The sequence below is a fragment of the Neofelis nebulosa genome, chromosome 4 (genome assembly GCF_028018385.1).
Source record: "Neofelis nebulosa isolate mNeoNeb1 chromosome 4, mNeoNeb1.pri, whole genome shotgun sequence".
In the NCBI taxonomy this organism is placed as follows: Eukaryota; Metazoa; Chordata; class Mammalia; order Carnivora; family Felidae; genus Neofelis; species Neofelis nebulosa.
The window spans coordinates 130,040,330-130,063,778 of NC_080785.1; the positions used below are offsets into that span (position 1 = coordinate 130,040,330).

Genomic DNA, 23,449 nt, shown 5'->3' on the forward strand with positions numbered 1-23,449 from the left:
TTTATTAAGGTTGTTTGCCACCTACAATTTTTCATTTTCTCCTTATGTGTGATTGTTCATATCAAATCAAATATTAAAATACCATCACTACTACTCAGGATGGCTCACATGTATTGAGTACTTATCAGTATCACCCTCTGGACAAAGGGTCTATAGGCCTGGTCACCTCTAATCTTCCTGACAATCTGAGGAGATAGGTGCTGTCAACCCCAGTTTACAGATGAGAAAACTGCATCCCTCGCTCAGGTTCACAAAGTTATTAAACATCGCAATTACAAATGAAGGGAGACGGATTATACGAGCTAGAGAAGGGGGGAGGCTTCCTGATAGACGCACTTCACCTGTTGTGAAGACAGATCAGGATTTCTCACCTACTAGCTCTGTGACCTTGGGCATCTTACTAAGCTTATCTGGGCCTCCATTTCTTCTCCTGTAGAATGGGAGTCATAATCTCATCTTTCCAGGTGGTTGGGGGAAAAAATTACATGAGAAATATAAAGCTCCTAGCACAGCATTAAACCCACAGTTGGGCCTCAATCCCTTTTCTTTTTTCTTCCACCAGAGGAGACTAGATCGTACTGATTTATGGTGATTTTGTCCAAAGGAATGTAAATTCCATGAGAATGTGGGTTTTTTGTTATTTTGTTTACACTGTATCCCCTGCCCTACCACAGGGCCTGGCGTATCATACACACCTAATGCTTCTTCAGTTGAGTTCTGTACTTCTGTGAGCCTGTGATTCTGTGAGATGTGACCAGCAGTGACTTCCTAAGGGCTGGTTGGGACCAGGAGGTAGAGGAGATCAAGGAGCAAAGCTTTGCAAGGAGGTGGAGAGAGATCGGCTCTTGCCTCATTCAACAGCCCTCCGGGAGCCAGGCTTGCCGTGTTGATAAGAAGCACTCACCACCCATCCTGGGGAAGTGGCTTGTTTGTTGCTGGAGATCCTGGAAGAGGGTCTAAACACAATCAGTGGATGCAGCTTCTCCCCTCTCCCCCCACCCCCCCCCCCAAGCTTGTCATGGCCTCTGCCCCGGAGCCCCCACCCATCTGCACAGTGGCCAGGCTTGGAAAGAATTCTTCTTTGATGCCAACTATCAGCAGGGCTCTCAGAGGGTGTGAATTATTCATCGACAAACCCAGCACCCATCTGTCTCCAGTCGCGCTGCCGGCATCTCCCTGGGCCCAGAAGCTGCCCAGGGCACCTCCAACCCAGGCCTGCCTGTGGGTTCCTCATAATGAATTTTCGGCTGCCCTGAGGCTTTTGCCTTAATTGGAGAGATGATGGGGTAAGCAAGAGGCTCTAAAGTGTGCATTTGAAATCAATTTGCTTCTTGAAGTGGCATGAAAACCAAAGTCTAAATGATGCCCCCACTGTGAGGGGATTTCCCTGGTGCCACTCGGCTCAGTCTCTGCTAATGGCCTGTGTTTAATGGCCCCTCGCATCTTTTGCTCTGAAGAGGTTGGCAGAAACTGTGATGGGGTGGAAGTGGCTTTGTGGGGAATGAGGGCCTTTCAGTAGTGGAGGGCCCACAGGGTGCAGCCTCTGAGAATCAAGGTTGGAAGATGGGGTGGCCGCGATAGCTTGCACATGCATGGTGGCTGCTCCGGCGGAGGTGGGGGGGACCTTAAGGGGCTCAGCAGTAAGATTTCAGAGATGTCTAAAAAGAGGTTAAGTTGCCTGCGAACTCAGCCTACTTCCTGAAATCTCTGGAGGAAACAGCGTATCTGTAGGATAAGAGGCCAGAGGGAGGAAGGCCTATGGGTTGGTGGTCGTGAAGTCTCTTAATTCTAAGGAAGAAGATGTTATTTGTGTACATCTTTAGTGACCAGTGACTGACTTTCAAGTCTGCATATCCAGGGTTAAAAAAATAATAGGGTCCTCACTGGAAGGTGTATACAATAGTAAAGAGTTCCCTGAGAACTAACAATAGTTGTAACTATTGACATATAGCAAGCCATTTCAAGATGTTTATTGGCCCTAGTTACTCTTAGTTTTAGAACCTGACCCTACAGGATATATTAGATCAAACCTTATAATGTACTATTATCGATTATGTATATAATTTATATATATTATATAATACATACCATACATATACATACATATTGTATATTATATATCATAATGCATCCATATCAATATGGAGATTTATTCATTTATTTATTTAAAGGAGTGCAGTGGCCTGCAACATTTTTTAATTTTTTTTAAGTTTATTTCTTTTTGGCAGAGACAGAGTGCGAGCATGAGCTGGGGAGGTGCAGAGAGAGAGGAAGACACAGAATCCAAAGCAGGCTCCAGGTGCCGAGCTGTCAGCACAGAGCCTAATGCAGAGCATGAACTCAGGAACTGTGAGGTCATAACCTGAGCCAAAGTCAGATGCTTAACCGACTGAGCCACCCAGGGATCCCTGCATTTTTTTAAAAATAATTTTTAGAATTTGCTTTTGAACTTATTTGGCTATGAACAGTCACTCACTTAATTTACTGTTGGCTATGTTTTGTAAGCAGTCATCATGCCTCCTTAGAAGTTCACGCAAAACAAGGTAACCAAATCATGAATTTCTTTCAGACGTAATAAAATCTTTATGAAAACAAAACTAGATAGTGAACCCAGTGGACCCAGTGTCTGTAGACATTTAATGAACCATTTATTCATCTTGTTATTTTTTTAATTTTTTAATGTTCATTTATTTTTGAGAGAGAGAGAGAGAGAGAGACAGAGTGTGTGAGTGGGGTAGGGGCAGAGAGAGAGGGAGACACAGAATTGGAAGCAGGCTCCAGGCTCCAAGCTGTCAGCACAGAGCCAGAGGTGGGGCTTGAACTCACAAACAGTGAGATCAGACCTGAGCTGAAGTTGGACGCTTAACCGACTGAGCTCCCCCAGGTTCCCCACATTTATTCATTTTGATTTTGCATATTTTTCTTTGCATATTTTAGGCCCACACCTTTTATTCTTTCCTGGTCTCTAACATGTTTGTGAGAGCCGGACTCTGTGGCCACGTGTTGTCTGTTGTGCGTGTGTGTGTGTGTGCATATGCGTGTGTGTGTCCTAGTGGACAGAGCATCCTTGCCTGGGTGGCTGTGCATATGGGGAGCTGGAGGAGGTACTTTCGAGGGGTCTCCAGGCTTCCGGAAGTCTTATTTCTCACAGGTCTTACTGGCAGTTTCTCTTGGTCGCAGTACTAAGCCTGGCAGGGTGTGCGCTCAGGTAAGGAGGTCTGCTGCTTGTGTTCAAATCAGCACCTCCAGGCGAGGAAGACCTGTTGCTGTGCCAAACCCACTAGGCCCTGCTAAGAAACCCAGGGACAGCTGTGGATGTTACCCTCGGGGGGCACAAGAGTCAAGAAATAAAGAGGGAAGGCTTGGTCCTCTCACCTGGCGTGGGGTCTCTCGGGGGCCTTGGTTCATGCATCACCTCACTCAGCAAAGGAATAGTAAGGAGCTGTTCTCATGCCCAACCTGCAGTGGGAGGAGGTCAAGGACAGATGGGACAGTGAGGTTTGTCATCACCACCTGGTCAGTGGCCTCCTCTCCGTTAACATATTTACCTCTTGGCCCTCAACAGCAGTGAGCCTTCAACACTAGTTGGGGGCTGACCTGGTTCTGAATGTCAGGGGGCCCCAGGGACTCATGCCCATGGGTCCCAGTCAGGCCCTGACCGCTTCAGAAGTTCAGCATGAGGAACGAGGAGGGCTAAGTGTGAAAGGACATCTTCTGCCCTCGTGTTTGGTTGTTTGCTTCCTAACCTTATGCCCCAAGCAATCATATCCTCTCTTTCAGTTGCAGAAATGGAAACTGCAGAGAGTTGAAATGGTCGCCCCAAAGTGGCAAAGGCAGGATTTGAACTCAGAGCACTCACGCTCAAGCCCTGTTCTGTTTCTTCCACACCCTGTTTGTTCCTTGAATTCCTAGGAATGTTCAGACTGTCATGAGTATGTGTTGGAATTTCCGATATGCCTCAAAAATAGATTAGTGGTAAATTGTTCCTTTGTGAAGCCAAGCAGAGAGAAGTGGTGAATATGCTAGCTGCCAAGGGGCCTCTTTCTCTGGCAGAGATGCACAGCAGGAGTCAGGTGGTGTCTGAAATCCAGCCCACACGTCACCTGCCCATCAGTACCACGATGTGGACTTACTCAGACCAGAGAAAGGTTTCTTGCCAAGCTCTGCACCCCTGAGCTCACATCCACCCATGGATGCCCCTTAATAAGTTTTGCAAAGGCGCTGCTTTGGTTTAGGTTTTCCTGGAAGCAGACCTGGAGAGAAATACTGCAGTGTGAGTCTTCTGGGAGGTGATCCCAGGAAGCACCGGTAGGGAGTAGGGAAGACAGGGAAGGGGTGAAACCATCCCGGTGTGCATCAAGATGGTTATCCTTGTAGATACATTTGGGGCACAGTAGGGAGCATCGCCTGAGTCATCCTACTGCCCCGTCAGTCATCATTAGGGCTGCTTCCTGGGGCTCCTCTGCCGGCCCTGCAGGCAGGCTATGTGTTCCAGTTGGCAGAAGGCCTTCCTGGAGGGTCACGGTTGTTTCTGATGGGCTGCTCTGACTGCAGATGTGTGCACAGGGCATCCGGGCAGGGCGGGGAGAGCATCCTCTCTAGGCACCTTCTAGGTGAGCATAACTTCTGTTCCGCCGGATGTAATCAGCTGAGCTATTGTCTGTGACCTAGTCCCCATCCATCACCTGATACATCCACCTGTTGACGTTGTCCTCCCACAGTCTACACAGGGACCGCTTCTGGAAAAAAACCAAAACACCCACCACTGCTAAAACATAACTGTGACATAAAACTTCCTGACCCTGCAATCAAGTCTGGGATTTGTTCCTGGCTCTGATGTGTGTGCCTAAACCTGTGGCCTGGCTTCATCTCCTGCCCACCTCCGCCCCCCCCCCCCCATCTCTTCCTCCCCTCTGCCTCTAGAAGCCCATAAGGAAATCCAGGTTTCCTGGCTTCCTGCCTTCCTGTTTGTATCCTATGGGCCTCCAGCAGGTTGGCAGGGAGCTGGCCCGGCACTGCTCACAGCTCAGGAGGGAGGCTTGCCAGGGGGCCGAGGCTCGGCTGGAGGTCCGGGGGCCTGTCTGGAAGCCCTGTCTGTCACACAGCTGTACGTTCCCTTCCATGGTTTATTTACCGAGGGCGGCCGGCGGACATTATGGGAGGTTGGAGCCGTGCTTGGCATGGGCCCCAGCAAAGCTGGATTCCTGCCTCTGCTGCCTCCCCAGACCTCAGAGTCGCGTCCCTGTCAGCGCTCTCCCCGGGCCACCTGGTTCTGTGGTCTTGGGGCTTTGGCATGACCTCAGAAAGAACAGAAGGAGGAAGGAGTCTGACAGAAGTGTAAAGAGCTGATTCAGATCAGAAACCCCCAGACGCAGAATTGTGACTATTTTAGTCTCTATTTCGTCCAGCTCTGTTGCCGTTGTTCACTGGAGGTTTTTGATGTTACTCTCCCGTTGCCACTTTCCGTGTTTGCCCCGAACAGAGACTGCTCCTGAGGAGGGGAGGGCTCAACCCTGTTGCTTCCTCTGTCACCGCTGATCTAATGAGGTGTAAATCCCACAGATGCCGCTCGGGGCGGCCGACGTAGTAATTTATATCAATTGGTGTGATTAGAGGAAGCCCTCAATCATCCCGTGGTGTCTCGTCGCAATCTGTCATAGTCGTAATCACATGAGCGTCACCCTGAGTTTGTGCCGGGAAGAATACACTGCTTTCCTGGATTCTGCTCAAGAGCCCAAATATAAGATTGAGAGATGGGCCCAAGGAGGTAAGTCACACCCCTCCCATTTGCAGGGGGAGGCCACCTGGCTGAGAGGTTCCATGTGTCCCTGTGACCTGTTAGCCTGCCCTCACATGAACTTCCTGGAACGTCGGTGGCTCAACTGGACATGAAACCCCCAAGTGTGGAGTCTCTGGGTCCTGAGCAGAGAGAGCCCTAGGCTATGACCCAAGGGTGCCACCACCCTCTTTACCCTCTGCCTTAGTCTCTCCGGTTCTAGCTCTGCCCCAGGTATCCAGTGACGAGTCAAGCAGAAGCACCCCTACTCTCAGGAGATTTCTATTCCAGTAAGGGAGCCAGACTTTCAACCACTAGGCCTATGGAAGGCTAACCTAGCCTAGGGGAGTTAGGAAGATTCCCTTGAGGAAATGACTTACCTGAGAGACCTCAAGTACAGTAGACCTGGGGAAGGGAGAAGTCTGTGATTCCATCCAAGGAAGCAGCTGTGTGGTCCAGAAATGAGAAGGAACTTGCCTCAGGCGGGCAGCAGTACCGACAGGGCTAGGAGCAGAGGAGGAAGCTCATTTTGTCCACCATGTTGAAGACTTAGAACTGTTAAGAAAAATTGTCCAAAACTTAGAAATATGGTAAAAAGGAAGACTATAGCCTCTTTCAGTGTCAGACTAGAGCATTATCTACCAGGCCCACCCAAGAATGACTTAATTGTCTTTGGGATTGTACCTTTGTTTGATTTTGCTATGAACTGACTGGGGCTGATCTCCGGGAGGTTACATGTACGCTTGTAGATAGCTGTCCTCTGCAGAGAAGCCCGTGCTTTCTGTCTCGTAGAAAAGGTAACCCCAGTGATGATCACTTCATCACTATGAAGGACGTTAGTCAGTTTTGCCTCCAGCTTGGAAGATGAGCAAGTCAATTAAAACTCACTTCTGTACACTTTTTGTGAGGGACTGTATCAAATGCTGCTGGAACCAGCTCTACAATATCACTAGTTCTGTCATTAATGAGTAAATCAATGTTTGACACATATTTATTCTTCATCAGTGTCAGAGTTGGGTTTTCAGAAATCACTGTCTTGAGGGCACCTCCATGTGCATTGTAGCATTATTTACGATAGCCAAGACATAAAACCTTAGTGTCCATTTACCAATGAATGGTTATATATATATATATATATATATATATATATATACACACACACACATATACACAATTGTATACATACATTGTGAGTATCTACATATACACATTGTGTATGTATATATATTACACACACACACAATGGAATATTGTGCAGCCATATAAAAGAAGAAAATTCTCCCATCTGTGACAACATGGAAGGACCTTGAGGGCATCATGTTAAGTGAAATAATCCAGACAGAGAAAGACAAATACTGTATGATCTCACTTATACGTGGAATTTAAAAGAACCAAGCTTACAGGAACAGTGAACACATTGATGGCTGCCAGAGCAGGAGTTGGGAGGTGGTGAAGTGGGTGAAGGTGATTAGAAGGTACAAACTTTCAGTTACAAGACGCCAAAGTTCTGGATGATGTTACCTAAACTTACTGTGGTGATGGTTTTGTAATATATGTAAATATCATTATGTTGTACACCTTAAACTAATACAATGTTGGTGGCTCAAGTTGGTTAAGCGACTGACTCTTGATTTTGGCTCAGGTCATCATCTCATGGTTCATGGGTTTGGGCCCACACCGGGCCCTGTGCTCACAGCTTGCAACCTGCCTGGGGTCCTTTCTCTCTCCCTCTCTCTTTCTGCCCTTCCCCTTCTCTCCCTCAAAATACATAAATAAACTTAAAAAATGAATATAATAATATAATGTTATATGCCGATTATCAATAGAACTGGGAGGAAAAAAAGAGTGGCGTTTTCCTCATCAGAACATTATTCTTTGACAGAACTTTCTCCTCAGAGTGATAAGAGACTGTGGTGAGTTTTAAGCAGGCACCTGCCATGATCACAGTTGCCCAGGGACGTAGTGGTAATGTTCTTCTGAGGAAATGAAGAGACCCAACTCCTACTTTTTTTGTCAAAAGGTGGGGTGGCGGGGGGTGGGGGGTGTTGACAATTGAATTTGGCTTTCCCTTTTGGGACAAATAACTGGTTCGGTTGAGGGCCAATATGCTGTTCTTACCATCAAGTGTAGGTTTATTATAGGGTCTTTGTGCAAACAGAGGAGACTCTAATCATTGCGGTGTCCATTTTGTTAAGCTTTAAAGCTGTGGCTAATAATTTATTGTAATGGGATCCAAACTAATGAACTCCACTTACAATTGAAATGTTTTAGAAAGCTTTCTTTCCTCCTGGGTCTCCCCGGGAGGCTGGGCTCCAGCAAAAGTGGAACCACTCCGCCACCGGGCAGATTGCTCATCAGCTGTGTCAAGTGTCAGAAGATTGGGCCGTCTCTTTAAAGTGCTTTAAAAAAAAAAAAAAAAAAAAAAAAAAGGAGGGGAAAATACCAGCATTCATTTCCATAAATTATTGAATATGAATTTAAAATCATCTAGTCGGAGAGGTGTTGAAATTACCCATGCTAATTGGCAAGTCGGGGAAGCAGCGGCGGGGCTGCAGAGAACAGCGCAGTAATTGTCGTTCCGGGGCTGCGGTGGCCGGATGAGGAGGATGAGCAAGGTGGGGCAGCCGTGCAGATCCAGAGGGGGCTCAGGAAGAAAGGCCCCGGGAGTCATGCCAGCACCTTCGTCCCCGTGCTGTCTTCTTTGACCCTTCTTGCACTCTTCAGGGACCGTTATCGCTCTGAGAGGTCAAATGCCAGAGGTCACGTAGCTAGTGGGTAGGTGGCCTAGGTGACTTTTGAATCTGGTTGTTTCGGGTTCAGTGTGCCAACGTGCCTTGCCTGTGATCCGTAACCATTCTTCACTCGTCGCCTTCTCCGTGTTTATGCTCCCGTGTCATCGAACTGGTACAGCAGAAAGAGCGTGACCGCCCCCATCCCCCAACCCAACCCTGTAGAATTAATGCCCATCATGTTTAGTTTTAGTTGACAAATGATTACATCGGGAAATTATGATTCCTCCTTCGCTGCCTCCCTGCCTGTGTTTTTTCCTTTCCCTCCAAAGTATGTATCCTTCAACTTTTTGCTCAAACATCATCCACTCAGTAAAACCTATGGCTATACTACTTAAAATCGCAGGCTGCATGAGCCCTGACTCAACAGTCTTGTCTGTCACCGTATTCCCTTTTTTCGTTTTTCCCCCACAGCATTTATTATCTTGTAACTTTATATATAATTTGTTTATTATCTTTATTACTTACTGTTTGTCTTCTCTTAGTAGAATTTAAATATCAAGAAGGCAAGACTCTTCGTTTTGATTACTGATCTATCTCAAGTGCTTAGAACAACACCTAGAATGTAGTAGGTCCTTATTAAATATTTATTGAATGGTTGAACAAAGGGATACTTATTATATGGCCATTTATAATGTAATGAAAACCAAAATCAACAAAGAAAGCAAGCCAATATTCTTGTGCACACCCATGTTCTAAGTGCTTGCATATCTTTTCTTTCATTCTTATGATGTAGCAACTGTCATTATCATCATTTTACAGATGAGGAAACTGAGGCCCAGAAAAGTAGCCTAACTTGCCCAAGGTTCCACAGCTAGTACTTTTAGAATCAATTTTGTTGAGAGATAAATTTCATATAATAAAATGCACCCATGTTCAACATACAGTTGACAGGTGGATACACCCATGTATCCATTACCCACGTAAGGTGTGGAACTTTTCCATCACCCCTTACACTTCTCTTGTGCTACTCTGTAGTCTGTTCACTCCAGCCCCTGGGAACCCCTACTTTTGCTTTTTCTAGAATGTGGTGTAAAATGGAATCATGGCAGGTACTCATTTATGCTTAGCTTTTTTGCTCAGCATAATTATTGGAGATTACTCCATGTTATTGTGTATATCAAGAGTATATTCCTTTTTTTTAGTGCTAAGGAGTATTCTATTAAATGATTAGACCACAGTGTCTTTATCCGTTTGTTTGTTGATGGACACTTGGATCATGTTAGCTGTTAGAAATAAAGCTACTGTGAATATTCAGGTACAAGTTTCATGTGGACATACGTTTTCATTTCTCTTGGGTAAATTGCTGCATTGTATGGTCACCGTCTTAATGAGAAATGGCCATATGGTTTCCCAAAGCATCTGGACCACTTGGCATTCCCACCAGCAGTACATGAGATTTTTTGTTCCCCATCCTCACCACCATTTAGTATGGCCAGTATTTTTAACTTGAAATTAAACTCTTTAACTTCAAGCATTGAAGTGGGTGTCTAGCATTGTCTCACCATGGCTTAATTTTTCATTTTCCCAATGACTAATGATAATGAACATTTTTCATGAGCCTCTTGGCCAATAGTACATCTTCTTTGGTGAAGTGTTTGTTCAAATATTTTGCCCATATTTAAAAATTTTTATTTTAGAGAGAGAGAGCATGAATGGGAGAGAGGGGAAGCGGGGGGGGGGGGGGGGAGAGAGAGAGAGAGAGAGAGAGAGAGAGAGAGAGAGAGGGAGAATCCTAAGCAGGCTCCACAGTGATCATGGAGCTCCGCATGGGGCTCAGTCTCACTATGCTAGGATCATGACCTGAGCCAAAAATCAAGAGTCAGATGCTCAGCTGACAGCCACCCAGGCTCCCCACACCTTTTGTCCATTTTTAATTGGATTGTCTGTCTTATTATTGACATTAAAGAATTCTTTATATATGCTAATTGTTTTTCTCAGTTATATGTAATGTGATTGTTTTTTTTCCCCAGTGTGTAGGTGGTCTATTCATTTCCTAAATGGTGTCAGACCTGTTTTTGAACCAAAGTCTGCCATGCCCTTCATTCCTTTCCATTTTCTCAAGTAAGGTTTATCTCAAAGAATAAGATGGACAAGTTTGACAAAAAGTATGCCACACTCTTGAGGGGTTAAAAAAAATCATAAAGAATAACCAAAATAGAGGAAAAACAAAATCTTGGCCTGTGTTTGTTCAGAGGGTTCAGAAACAAATTACCCTAATGGGAGTCTGAGGGAGGTGGAGAGAAAGTTAATCACTAACCCAGGCTCAGCGTTGTTTTAATTAAGCATAATAAGAATAATGAAATTATGCACCTCTTAGGATTTATGGCTTAGCTCTATTTGTATGGCACCAAGAGGATTTCAGGAACAAATAGAAATGATGGGATCCCAGGGACTCCTCCCGTCTCTCTGGATTGTCCTTCCATAACTTCCAAGGTGCTGGAATGAGGTGGGAGCAGCAGCCAGGGTAGGGGGTCAGGAGCCCCGGGTATGTGACTTGGGGCAGACATTCCACTCCCTGGTCCCCAGTCGCCTCAAATAGGGAGGATTTAATACTGCAGTGTGCAACTGAATGTTTAATAATAAGTGCCTGGGGCGCCTGGGTGGCTCAGTCGATTAAGCGTCAGACTTCAGCTCAGGTCATGATCTCACAGTTCGTGGGTTTGAGCCCCGAGCCAGGCTTTGTGCTGACAGCTCAGAGCCTGGAGCATGCTTCAGATTCTGTGTCTCCTGTCTCTGCCTCACCCCTGCTTGTGCTCTGTCTCTCAAAAATGAATAAATGTTAAAATAAAAAAAATTAAAAAATTACGTGCCTAATAAATGCCTCTCCTCCCCCACCAAAAGTACATAGATATCTATATATGTACTTGCACATGTACATATATATGTGTACTTGCAAATATTATATATTTAGTGTACATGTAACTAATATTAGTAACGTATAGTATGAAATTTTGCATAAATAAATGTAACATACTATGCAATTGGAGTATATAAATACACTACACAATTTAGTATAAGTTAAACAAACAATATTGTACATCCACATAGGCAAATGATTTTCACAAAATGCTTTTGTTGATTTCTGCCCACCTCCTTTATCAGTATCTGGCCAACGATTTCAACTGACAAATGGATGCAACTCCAGCAGGCGGACTGGTTGATGATTTTGCTTATGTTGCAGAGTAAGATGGAAGTGAAACAGTGAAGACGTGTTTTCATCAGTGGCATGAGTGACTTCTTTGCTGAACTGGATAGCAGTGTTTGATTACCTCAAGAATATTTCCTTGATTTTTGTGCTACTTGCAACTTAACAACTATATACTTTATGCACCTGATTATTGACATTTTCTCAATCACTTTCTTAAGTCGAGACAATCAACAAAACAATAGATGAAGCTCTGAGTTAAAGTGTTTGCCACTGTCTGTGGTGCAAATACACCTACACCTGCAAATTGACCTCTTTTACGCCACCAACGCCATGTACCTGAATGGGGATCTAGGAAGAGATGTGCGGTTGTATGGTTTACCCACTGTGTAGATACACGACAGTAAAATGTAGTAAAATACTTAGGAAGGGGTGGTTTTGAGTATTTATTGTCTTTATGTTTAATATAATTTATTTAATAAATGTTTATGTAATTTACTTTTTAATAATGACCGTGTTTGTTGAAAATTTTACAGTCAGCTCTCGGGTATCTGTGAACCAGTGGCAGCACAGCACTGGTTTGACGAGACCTGCTGTCTGGTGGGATTTCCAAGAAGGGCCCATTACTTTCCAAGAAGGGCCCTGGAGAGCAGACCTTTACTCTCCAGGGTCACCGTGTCTCCCAGCCAGGGCCAGGCCTGCTTCCACTCTGAGAGGAGCAGGTATGTCATGATGTATTAGTCTACTTGGGCTTCCATAACAAAATACCACAGACTGGGGGACTTAAAATGACAGAAATTTATTTTTCAGTTCTGGAGGCTGGAAATCTAAGATCGAGGTGCTGGCAGCGCTGGTTTCTGGTGAGGCCTCTCTTTCTGGCTTGCGGACGGCTGCCTTCTTGCTCTGTCTTCACATGGCCTTTTCCCTGTGTCTCTCCCTCTTCTAATAAGGACACTAGTCCTATTAGATCAGGAACCTCCCCTCCATAACCTCATTTAACCTTAATTAGCTCTTCAAAGTTCCTATCTCCAAACCTAGTGTCTTTTTAAGTTAGGACTTCAACATATGAATTTGTGGAGCACCCAATTCAGTCCATAACAAGCAGTTTCTGTTCTGTTAAGAGAGAGGAATAGAAACAGAGAGGGAATGAGGCAGTACTTGATGTCAGAGGTAGGTCTGGGAGGCGGGGCCCCTTCTTCAGTGTGCAGTGTGTGGTCGGGGCCAGAGGCTGACCAGGTGGGGAGGAAGCGGGGGGAAGGGAGAAAGTGTAAAGGCTGATGCAGGGCTGAGAGCCCAAGCCCAAGGGGAGACATGACAGTGCCCTCAGCTCTCACACTGTGCCATGGCTGGGACCTTTGCCCTTGGAGCACTGTCACCCTGAATTGACAGTGGAGCACAGTGATCAGGGCCATGGACACAGAGCCAGGCTTCCTGGACTTCAAGTCCAGAAGCATCATTTACTAACTGGGTAACCATGGGCAAATTACTCACCCTCTCTGTATCAGTGTTCCCATCTGAAGAGTGCAAGTAATGCTAGTACCTTCCTCCAAGATTGCTGTGAAGATTAAGTAAAAAAAAAAAAAAAAAAAAAAAAAAAAAAAAAAAATATATATATATATATATATATATATATATATATATATATATACATTTACAATCAGAATATAGAATATATAAGTGAATGCAGCATTGCAAGTGACGTATCATTGTTAGCTACTGCAGCTGCAATTAGTCTGTTTCCGCCTCTCCAGTGTGTGTCTTTGTCTCCTCTGTCTTTGAACCCTCTGCCCCTAGCACCATATCTGGCACTTAATAGATGTCCAGTACCTGTGCTGAATTACAAATAAATACCAAAGGGTATTGGAGTGATTAAACAGTCAGGGAACAAGAGTCCTCATTCATACATGGAATCGTCCAATTATTTCATCCTTTATTCATTTAACCAATAATTTTTAACAGTTTTATTGAAATAGAATTCACACAGCATAGCTTGGCTATTTAAAGTGTACAATTCAGTGATTTTTGGCATATTCAGAGTTGTGCAACCATCACCAACATCAATTTTAGAGCAAAGCTTATGAGCAAGCATTCTCCATTTTCCCCCAGTCTCCCAGCCCTAGGCAATTACCCATCTACTTTCTGTCTCTATCCATTTGCCTATTCTCAACATTCCATATAAGTAGGATCATGTCATGTCTGGCTTTTATGTTGTAGCAGGTATTGGTACAAATGATTTTTAAACATTTAAACATCTTCTGAACACTGTGAAATAAACCAGACAACCTGCCATAAAAATCTTATAGTCTAGAAAACATATGTTCACATAAAGAACTGCACAGGATTGCTCTTAGCATCTGGTTCACAATAATCAAAAACTAGAAAGAGTCCCATCAATTACGAATAGTTAAAAAAACAGCGGTCTATCCATGCACTAGAATACTACACAGCAATATAAAGGAACAAAGTATTAATACACAATAACAACATGAATGGATTTCAACATCATTATGCTAAGTGCAAGAAGTCCAACACGAAAGACAGAAAACTGCTCTGTGATTCCATTTAGATGAAATTCTAAAAAAAGGCATAACTGTAGTGACTTAAAGCAGGTTAGTGGTTGCCTGGGGCTGGGGGTCACAGGAGAGGCCCAAATGCAAAGGTCCTGGAAGGTGCTTCTGTGGTGAAGGCGCTCTCTACATCCTGATTGTGATGGTGGTTACACTGACACATAGAATTACTGAAATTCATCAAGTGCTATATTTAAAATAGGTGAATTTGGGGGCACCTGGATGGCTCAGTTGGTTGAGCGTCCAGCTCTTGATTTCAGCTCGGGTCACGATCCCTGGGTCTTGGGATCAAGCTCCACATCAGGCTCCGCACTGAGCGTGGAGCCTGCTTACAATTCTCTCTCCTCTCGCTCTCTGCCCCTCCCCCACTTGTGCTCACTCTCTCTCTTAAATAAATAAATTAACTGATTAAATAAAAATAGATGAATTTCATTGTACATAATTAAAACAAAAAATGTATAATCTATAAGCTACAGTTTATTAACTGGCACTTAATAAGGGCCAAATGCTATAAGAAACTTTACAGTATTATCTTTTAATTCTTACATTAACTGAATAGGGTAAATGCTAACATCTATGGACTGAATTGTATCCCCTCACCCCGAATTCATATGTTGACATAACCCCCAATAGTGTTTGGAGATGGGGCCTGTGGGAGGAAACTAGGTTCAATGAGGTCATGAGAGTGGGGTGCCCATGATGAGATTAGTGTCCTTACAAGAAGAGGAAGAAACATGGACTCTTTCCCTCCATGTGTGTGCATGGAGGAAAGGCCAGGTGAAGACACAGTGAGAAGGTGGCCTTTGAGCCAGGAAGGGAGCTCTCATCAGAACCGAACCACACTAACACCCTCATCTTGAACTTCCAGCCTCCAGAACTAGGAGGAGGTAAATTTCTATTGTTTAAGCCACCCAGGTTGTGATATTTTGTTACAACACCCTGAGCTAAGACACTACAATAATTCCCATTTTACAGAAGGGGAAATTGAGGCATGGAGAAGTTGCTCTTTTGTCAAGCATGTCTGAAATCTATTCAGACTTGTGCTAACTATTCCCTAATTTCCTGGAAGAACCACCCCTTTCCCCACTGTCAGCAAATGTGCTTGGGAGGCGGTTCTATCCCCGATTCAGACTTAAAGCTCATGACTCGGCCCAAGCCAGTCAGTTCGTGATGATCCTCTGACCCCCACGGATTGGCTCAGGATTCAGCAGAGACCCCATTAGTACCACTGAAACATAACATACCTTTACTGGGACTGTTAGGGCTGAGGCGCTTTCCTAATGAACAGGAACCTGGGAAGATGTGGGGCAAAAAGTGTGGCAGCCATGTTGCCTGTGTGAAGGGAAATCCCATCTAGAATCAATCCAAAAGTCTGGAAGCATAGCCATAAGAGATGGAGAGGGAGAAAACAGATCTGAGCCTCTGGATTAGACCAAATTGAAAGCTGGTATATTCCTGGGTTCTTCAGTTATACCACCAGTAAATTCCCTGTTTTGCTTAATTCAAGGGTGTATACTCAAGGTCACAGCTCATATGTGCCCAAGGAGTGTGGGTTCCAGCCCAGGTCGGATTCCAGTGGGCCCACTCTTTCGGCCATTGAATTCTAGAGGAGGAGAGAAGAAAGAGGAGTGTGGTACAGGAGGATGGCAACTTTGGAAGATTCTACAGCTTTGGGAAACTAGAACGGGGACTGGGCGTCAGCTCCACCTGAAGACTTGCTCTGCCCCTGTGAACTGTGTGTGTGACAAGGTACCCCATCACTTGGAGCCTCAGTTTCCCCCTCTGTAAAATGAGCAAAGCAAAACATCCACCCCTGAGAATGATTGATCCAATCATGAGATCTACATAAGATAACGAAGAAAAAATATTTGGCACAGCATTTAGGAAACCCTCCCCCCAACCCAGTAACTACTGTTATTGACTGTGAACCCCTGGAGCACCCATTAGTGTCTGATCCTGTGAATGTTTTGCCTTGTTTTTACTGAAGCAGTTTGAAAATTTTGAATTATTATGATTTTAGCAAAAGCAGCCTCCTTTTTGGAAGCTCAGAATTAAAAGGCTGTAAGGATCAAAGGGTAATATTGTCCATGCCCCATCACCTCCCCAAATTTTAGTTCCTTTTTTTTTTTTTTTTAAAGTTTATTTATTTAGAGAGAGAGAGTACAGGGGAGGAGCAGAGAGAGAGGGAGAGAGAGAATCCCAAGCAGGCTCTGCACTGTCAGCGCACAGCACACGGTGCCCGAACAGGACTCCATCCCCAGAACCATGAGATCATGACCTGAGCAGAAATCTAGTCAGTGCTTACCCAACTGAGCCGCCCAGGTCCCCCCTCCTACGACACTCTTAATGGATCTGTCCTGCTCTGAAATACCTGAGCTGTTCGGCTTCCTGAGCCAGAGAGAATCAGGAAAACAATCCCAGGTTCGGAGTATCCTGCTCCCAAACACCACCCGAAGGAAGAGCCCTGGGGAAGGAGCAGTGCCCTAGACGGGGCGGGCAGTATGGACAGAGCTGGTTTTCTTCAGCTCTGCTTGCCTGCACCACAGCTCTCAGGAACCTGAAAGTCGGTGTGAGACTGTGCTATGGAGTGCCAGGAGGCCGAGACGCATGTCGTGGTCCTCCTTTCCTGTGGCTGGCTCCCTGGGACTCTTGGGGGAGGCTCTCCGTTCATCCCGGACCTGGCTTTGCATCCTGCCTCTCCCACTGCAAAGCTTTGTGGCAAGCAAATTCACTGCTCTAAGGCCTGATTTCCTTTCTTGCCCAATGGATGGGGAGAACACTATCCCAGACCTCAGGGGTTAGAGTCACTAGGAAATGAGACCTCTGGCCTTGCCGCCCTTGTCTCCCTGAGCCATTTCTAACTTCGTCCCCTTCATTGCTTCCTCCCCTCAAAGTGTGCTCCCCAGACCAGCTGGAGAAGGGGCAGGGAGCTTGGTGGGGGCAGAGAGAGAGATGACAGTGTAGAGACCCCACCCCAGCTCTCCTGTGGGGCTGGGTTCAATGAGCCTCCAGGGGGATTCTGATGCCATAGGTGAGGAAGCCCCATCCTAGCCACATCTGTGTATTCTCCTCCCTGCTTGACCAGTTATGCAACCAAAAAGCTATTTCCTGGCTCCACAGGCCATCTTCAGGTCTCTTTGTTCTGCCCATAGGACATCCAGCACTTAAATTTATAAACAGTATTCAGCCCACTTTTAGTTATTTCTTATTTTAATATTTGCTGAACAGATAAATAAATCTGTGGTAATTTATGAAAATAAATTACCTTCCTGTTATAGTTAAGACTACACACACTGAGACCAGACCCCGGGATGCAAATCCTGGCTCTCCCCTCTGCTTGCTGTGTGACTTTCCTCACCTCCCTGTGTTTTCCTTTTCTTGGTGGTACAATGAGGCTAATGGTCATCCATATGCAAAGGGTGTTGGGAGGATTAAATCAGTTAATCCAAGGAAAGTGCTTAGCTCAGGGCAGGGCACAGTGTAGCAACTAAGTGCAACCCTGCCCTAAACAGTTCACATACCCTTTGTGAATTCCTCTTATCAGTGAGGTCGGCAATACTGTTTGCTCATTTCACAGATAAGAAAACCAAGGCTCAGAGAGTTAAGTAGCTTGCTCAAAGTCCTCAGTTCCAAAACGTGGCTATGCGGTCTCCCTTCTAGCAGGCAAAACGCGCACAAGAATATTCCCCATATTCATGTAAGAACGTGCTCATCGAATCTACACTGTTGCCTGTGTTCTCAGATTGATCCGTGGGCCGAGAGTGAAAAATATAAGAAAAAGGAAGACTCAGGCTCTGTCAGCTGTTCTAGCCCACCTGTGGGAATGGAGCCTGGGTGGACAGAATTAGCTTGATTTGTGTCTCATTTCGCAAGATCAATATTTGGCAGTATCTTCCCGTCTTCGTGTGTCTGGCCGGGAATTAAAAACGAACGTATGTGCTGCAGTGAGTCTAACGGCAGACCCCGGGATGCCTTCTGGAGCCCCTTAACACTGTGATCCAATGCCTGGGAAGTGAGTGTCAGGGTTTACGTTTTAAAGAGTGATTTTTTTAAAGTTTTTGTTGTTGTTGTTGTTTCATATTTTTATTTAAATTCTAATTAGTTAATGTAGAGCATAGCATTGGTTTCAGGAGAATTCAGTGATTCATCACTTACATACAACATCCAGTACCCATCACAACAGGTGCCCTCCTTAGTGCCCATCACCCATCTAGCCCATCCCCCACCAACCGCCCTCCATCAACCCTCAATCTGTTCTCTATGGTTAAGAGTCTTTTTTTTTTTTTAATATGAAATTTATTGTCAAATTGGTTTCCTGTTGTTGTTGTTTTTAATGATTACTTATTTCTGAGACAGAGAGTGTGAGCAGGGGAGGGACAGAGAGAGTGGGGGACAAAGGATCCAATGCGGGCTCTGTGCTGACAGCAGTGAGCCCAATGGGGGCTCGAAATCAGGAACTGTGAGATCATAACCTGAGCCGAAATCAGACGCTCAACAGGCTGAGCCACCCAGATGCCCCTGAAAGAGTGACTTTTTTCTTTTTAATCAGGGACAAAGTGCCTGCCTTTAAACGCTCAGCACTGTGGACCCTGTAATACCAAACCAACAGTGATTTATTTCAGTGTGCAGACACTGGAAAGGAGGGTATCTCAAGGTCAGGTCATCCCTAGGAAAGGATGGCAAGCAGCCTGACAGGGTCCTGACCAGGCAATGTTTACCTTGTGATTCAGTTATCACAGGCCCCAGGGGCTCAGAGACTCAGTCCTGCCTGTTGCAGGGTTCCCGGGAGGCTGACAACCGCTAACAAAGCAAACCAGCGAGGGTGACGTAGAGAGCTTTCACTTCTTGGACGCCTGCTGCACACCCAGCTGTTTGTGGACCATGCCTCTGATGCTCACAAGTCATCTACCCAGGCTGCCACTTTGCAGATGAGGAAACTGAGGCACAAGAGGTGATGTGGTCTGCTCGAGCTCCTGCAGCTAGTGACTGGCAGACTTGGGATTTCTAACCCGGTTAATCAGACTCCTGGGTCAATGCCAAATGATTCATTGACAACAAGACAGAAATGTCCAGTGGATGGGCACTCTGTGGCTCCCTGCGAGAAAGAAATACAGCCTGAAGTTGCAAACTGTGGGTGCTAGTGCAATCTGCCTGCAGAGTTGTTTTGTTTGGCCTCCAGAGTGTTTTTTTTTTTTTTTAATGTTTGAATTCATTACCAACTTTGAGAAATAAGGAGTTTTCATACAGAATGCAGATTTCTGGCTTCTCTGGGTAAAGCAGATGTGGGAACAGTCAGCTGGCACTGAGGATGGCTGCTCTCTTTAGAAGGAACGTGAGCCTGGGCTGCTTGCGTGGCTCTGTCCGCTAAGCCTCCGGCTCTTGATTTCAGCTCAGGTCACGATCTCACGGTTCGTGGGTTCAACTCCCATATCGCGCTCTATGCTGACGGTGTGGAGCCTGCTTGGGCTCTCTCTCTGCCCCTCCCCTGCTTGCTCTCTCTCTTAAAAAAAAAAAAAGAAGAAGAAGAAGGAACATGAGTCTTCCAGAGTGCGGTGGCCTCCACCCTGCTTGGGGCCTGCTCTGTAGGAAGTTAAATAACCCCAAGGCCACAGAGGAAGGCCAGATCCAGCGAAGGGAGGTTCTTCGACACCAGTGTGTGCCAATCATATCTCAATAACTCATATTAGTTTGCTCAGGCTGCTGTAATAAAGTATCATAGGCTGGATGACTGAAATAATAGAAATCTATTTCCTTTCAGTTCTGGGGGCCTAGAAGTCCAAAGTCAGGGTGTTGGCAAGGGTTGGTTTCTTCTGAGGTCTCTGCTTGGCTTGCAGATGGCCACCTTCTCTCCGTGTCTTCACGTGGCCTTTCCTCTGTGTATGTCTGTGTGCTCATCTCTTCTTAGAAGGATGCCAGTCATTGGATTAAGACCCATCCTAATGGCCTGATTACCTTTTAGAGACTCTCTCTCCACACACAGTCGCATTCTGAGGTACTCCCGGCTAGGTCTTCAGTATTCAAATCTGTGCGTGGACGAAGTTCTGCCCATAACAATCAGATATTGGTTGATTGTCTCCCACAGAGACAGACGCACTTTTGTAGAGCCAGAGTCTCTACAGTGTTGGAGGCCTTCTTGACAAAAAAGAACGTACAGTTATAAGTGTAGAATTAGGTGCAGGGAGCCGAGTTATTGGTGTCCGGCCCATGCCCCCCTTCCAAGGTCCTGGCACTTGAGTATGTTCCAGCTGGTTCAGCTGCCAGGACCTCCTTCTTTCTCCAAAGCTTCTTGCCCCCCAAGAGTGCTAGGGAAACAGTTCCCCTCACCATCCCCAGAAGCCCTCAGCCAGTGACTGCCTTGCCCACAAAGTGGGCCTGATCCGTGGTTGGCTGCTGTGATTGGTTTCTACCGGGCACATTCACCCATGTCTTTATTTTCTGTATTGTGGCAACATCTGGGAGCTTGCTGCCCCTCCCATGGCCAGCCAAAGAGGAAAAACTCACCCTGGAGTGTATCTTTCAAATGCAAACCAACCAGTCCAGAGAGCATTCCCCTCAACCACCTCCTTCATTGGGTTCTGCCACTGCAGGCTGCACTATCCCCTTGCCTGAATCACCTGAGGGCCACGCACCAGACAGCTAGGGACAGCCCTATGTCCCAGAGCCCACCGAGATGATTCAAACAGGGTAGTCATAAGCCTGCTTATCCCGCCTCATCCTTTCTATTTCGCAGTAAAGGCTCTCTGTAGTTCCCCCATGCTCTGTGTCCCGACCGAAGCTGGTGCCTCACGTGGCCCATCGTGGCGTGGCCTGCCCTGTCTTCTTGGGAACTGTGAGTAACAAGCTAACCAGTCCCAGTCGTCTGCTGATCTGTTGGCCCTTCCACACCTAAATAATATTAAAACCTATATTTTAAAACAGCCTGTTCCCCAAAGGCCCGCATGGGATTAAGCTCTAGGTGTTCACACAGGGAGCTGGCCTGATAACGCAGCCTTTGCGGGCCCACTGCCCTTCCTGGTCTTGGTCCCCACTTGCCTGCCAGGGCTTCCTGTACCTCCCAGGTAACCCAAGTGTACTCTTCTTGTCCTTGTCCCGGGGGTTGCTTCCTGGAGAACCAAATTAAGTGAACACAAAAGTGAATATTTATTTTAAATACAGACAGGAAAGACAAGCGGAGACAGTGGGCCTAACTGATGGCTGTTGAAGTGTCTCACACTGGCAAATTTCACAAAATCACATGGCCACACAAATGCTCTATAAGGGCTCTTGGAATAGGCCCAGGCAGGTGAGGGCCCCCCTGCTCAGACTTCATTAGTTCACAGTAAACCTGCCTCCTGACTAGGACATCAGGTCCGTGAGTGCCAGGACAGTGCTCAGCACAGCGGCTGGCACATAGCAGGTGCAGTACAAATAGAATTTAGTGAATGAGTAGCCTAACAGGGTATGCCACTGGTCAGAGCAAACTTGGAGTACCCGCCTCTCCCCCCAGGTGGTGCTTGGGGGGGCATTATTAAATCTTTTTTTTTTTTTTAAATCCTCTTTTTGAGGGCTTCCACTAGTGATAGTTAAGCTTCCTTCAAAGGGACACAATTTTTTTTTCTTTAAATATGCAAATGCCTTCATTCCTACAGACGTAGATGCCATGGTATCCTTGAGAACCGCCTTGCAGTTTGCTGATCTGATCTCTTAGGGGCCAACTGTATGGTTTAACTCCCAGATGGTGACTTTTATCTTCCTTATTTCTAAGTTCTTTGCTATGCTGGGATGGATAGGTGGGATGTTTTGTCACTCCCCCAGCCCTACCACATGCCCAGGGAGCAGTATATTTATTGAGAAATTTATGGTGTGGAGCTGCACAGACCTGGCTGGAGGCCCCCTCCACTCCACAGCAGAGATTGAGTTACTTAGACTCCTGAGCCTCAGTTTTCTCATCTTCAAAGTGGGGATAATGGTGGTAACCACCTTCCAGACTGATGAGAAGAGTCAAGAAGATAACGCGTTCAGACCTTTAGCACAATGTCTGATCCAGAGCTAGAGCTCAGTAAGGGGATCTGTTTATGGGAAATGTAATACTGTGCCCATACACTGTTAACCTTGTCAGGCCCTGTTTGAGCTCTGTCTATAGGGTTCCACACTATTCAAGTGTAGAATCACTTGATTCTACAAGTGACATGTTACCAGTCTCTGGGAGCTTGTGAAGCAGTCCGGCAATGCTTTAACGTGAATAAAGCGCCATAAATGATATGCTTTGTTTCCTGTGAGGTGACTTCCTGTTGCCTCTCTCCGGGCACTGGGCCCCTCCTTCCTAAATAGTGGGCTTCCTGAGGGAAACAGCCCTCCTGTGGTCCTTCCATCAGGAATGTATTGTTGGCCTGGGGGGTGCTGTTTACCCCCAACAGCTGCTGGTAAAACAGAGAGGTAAACTTAGTGGATGATCTGTAGGAACAGAGAGTCAGAGAAATAAAGAGAAAACAAGGGAGTGAGCGAGAGCACAACAGAGTGCTCTCCTGGCAAGCTAAGTGCAACAAGGATGTCATCTATAGGGTGTCGACCTACAGGGGGTGACTAATGTATATGAAGTATGGAAACAAAGGAAGAGAAAGTGAATCAGGGAGAGTGTGAAAAAGAAAGGAGCAAGGGAGAGCAGAAGTACAGGAAAATGGCACATGAATCCAGCAGGATCTGACTTGAGGGCAGCCGACGCCTGGAGAGAGAGTAAATAACAGATAGCATCGATAGGTGTACATACCGGTTTCCTGTGTTCCTGTGTCTGTGGCAGACATCACTAATCGACCACACCATTCTTTTAAATGATCTCAAACTTAGCCTCAGAGTCCTCAGTCAGGGAGCCAGGTTATCACTACTAAACCGCTAGAGTCAGCATTTGAATTGAAACCCTCTTGTCTGGGTAGAAGCTCTTGCCACACATTTAGAGAGAAAGCTTAGACCAGAAGAGCAGACCAAGGCATAGAGGACACATTAGCAGTTAGATAAGGGGTGTTGGAACTGGCACCTTCTTGGGGTGCCTGGGTGGCTCAGTTGGTTAAGCGTCCAACTTTGGCTCAGGTCACCATCTCACAGTTTATGGGTTCAAGCCCCGCATCGGGCTCTGTGCTGACAGCTCAGAGCCTGGAGCCTGCTTCTGTTTCTGTGTCTCCCTCTCTCTCTGCCC

The 23,449-nt window shown here is 46.0% G+C and overlaps 1 long non-coding RNA gene across 2 annotated transcripts in view; it reads right to left on the reverse strand.

The window, feature by feature from the left end:
- Positions 1-487: 487 nt before the first annotated feature.
- The window catches only part of LOC131509902 (uncharacterized), a 60,457-nt gene continuing 37,495 nt past the window's right edge, over positions 488-23,449 (reverse strand). The window contains exons 2-5 of one of the 2 annotated variants that reach the window (XR_009260767.1): positions 13,205-13,268; positions 6,157-6,331; positions 3,376-3,459; positions 488-944 (exon numbers count right to left, since the gene is read on the reverse strand). This is a non-coding gene — a long non-coding RNA (uncharacterized LOC131509902). The remainder of the gene's footprint in view (positions 945-3,375; positions 3,460-6,156; positions 6,332-13,204; positions 13,269-23,449) is intronic. The other variant, XR_009260768.1, reaches the window with a different exon arrangement.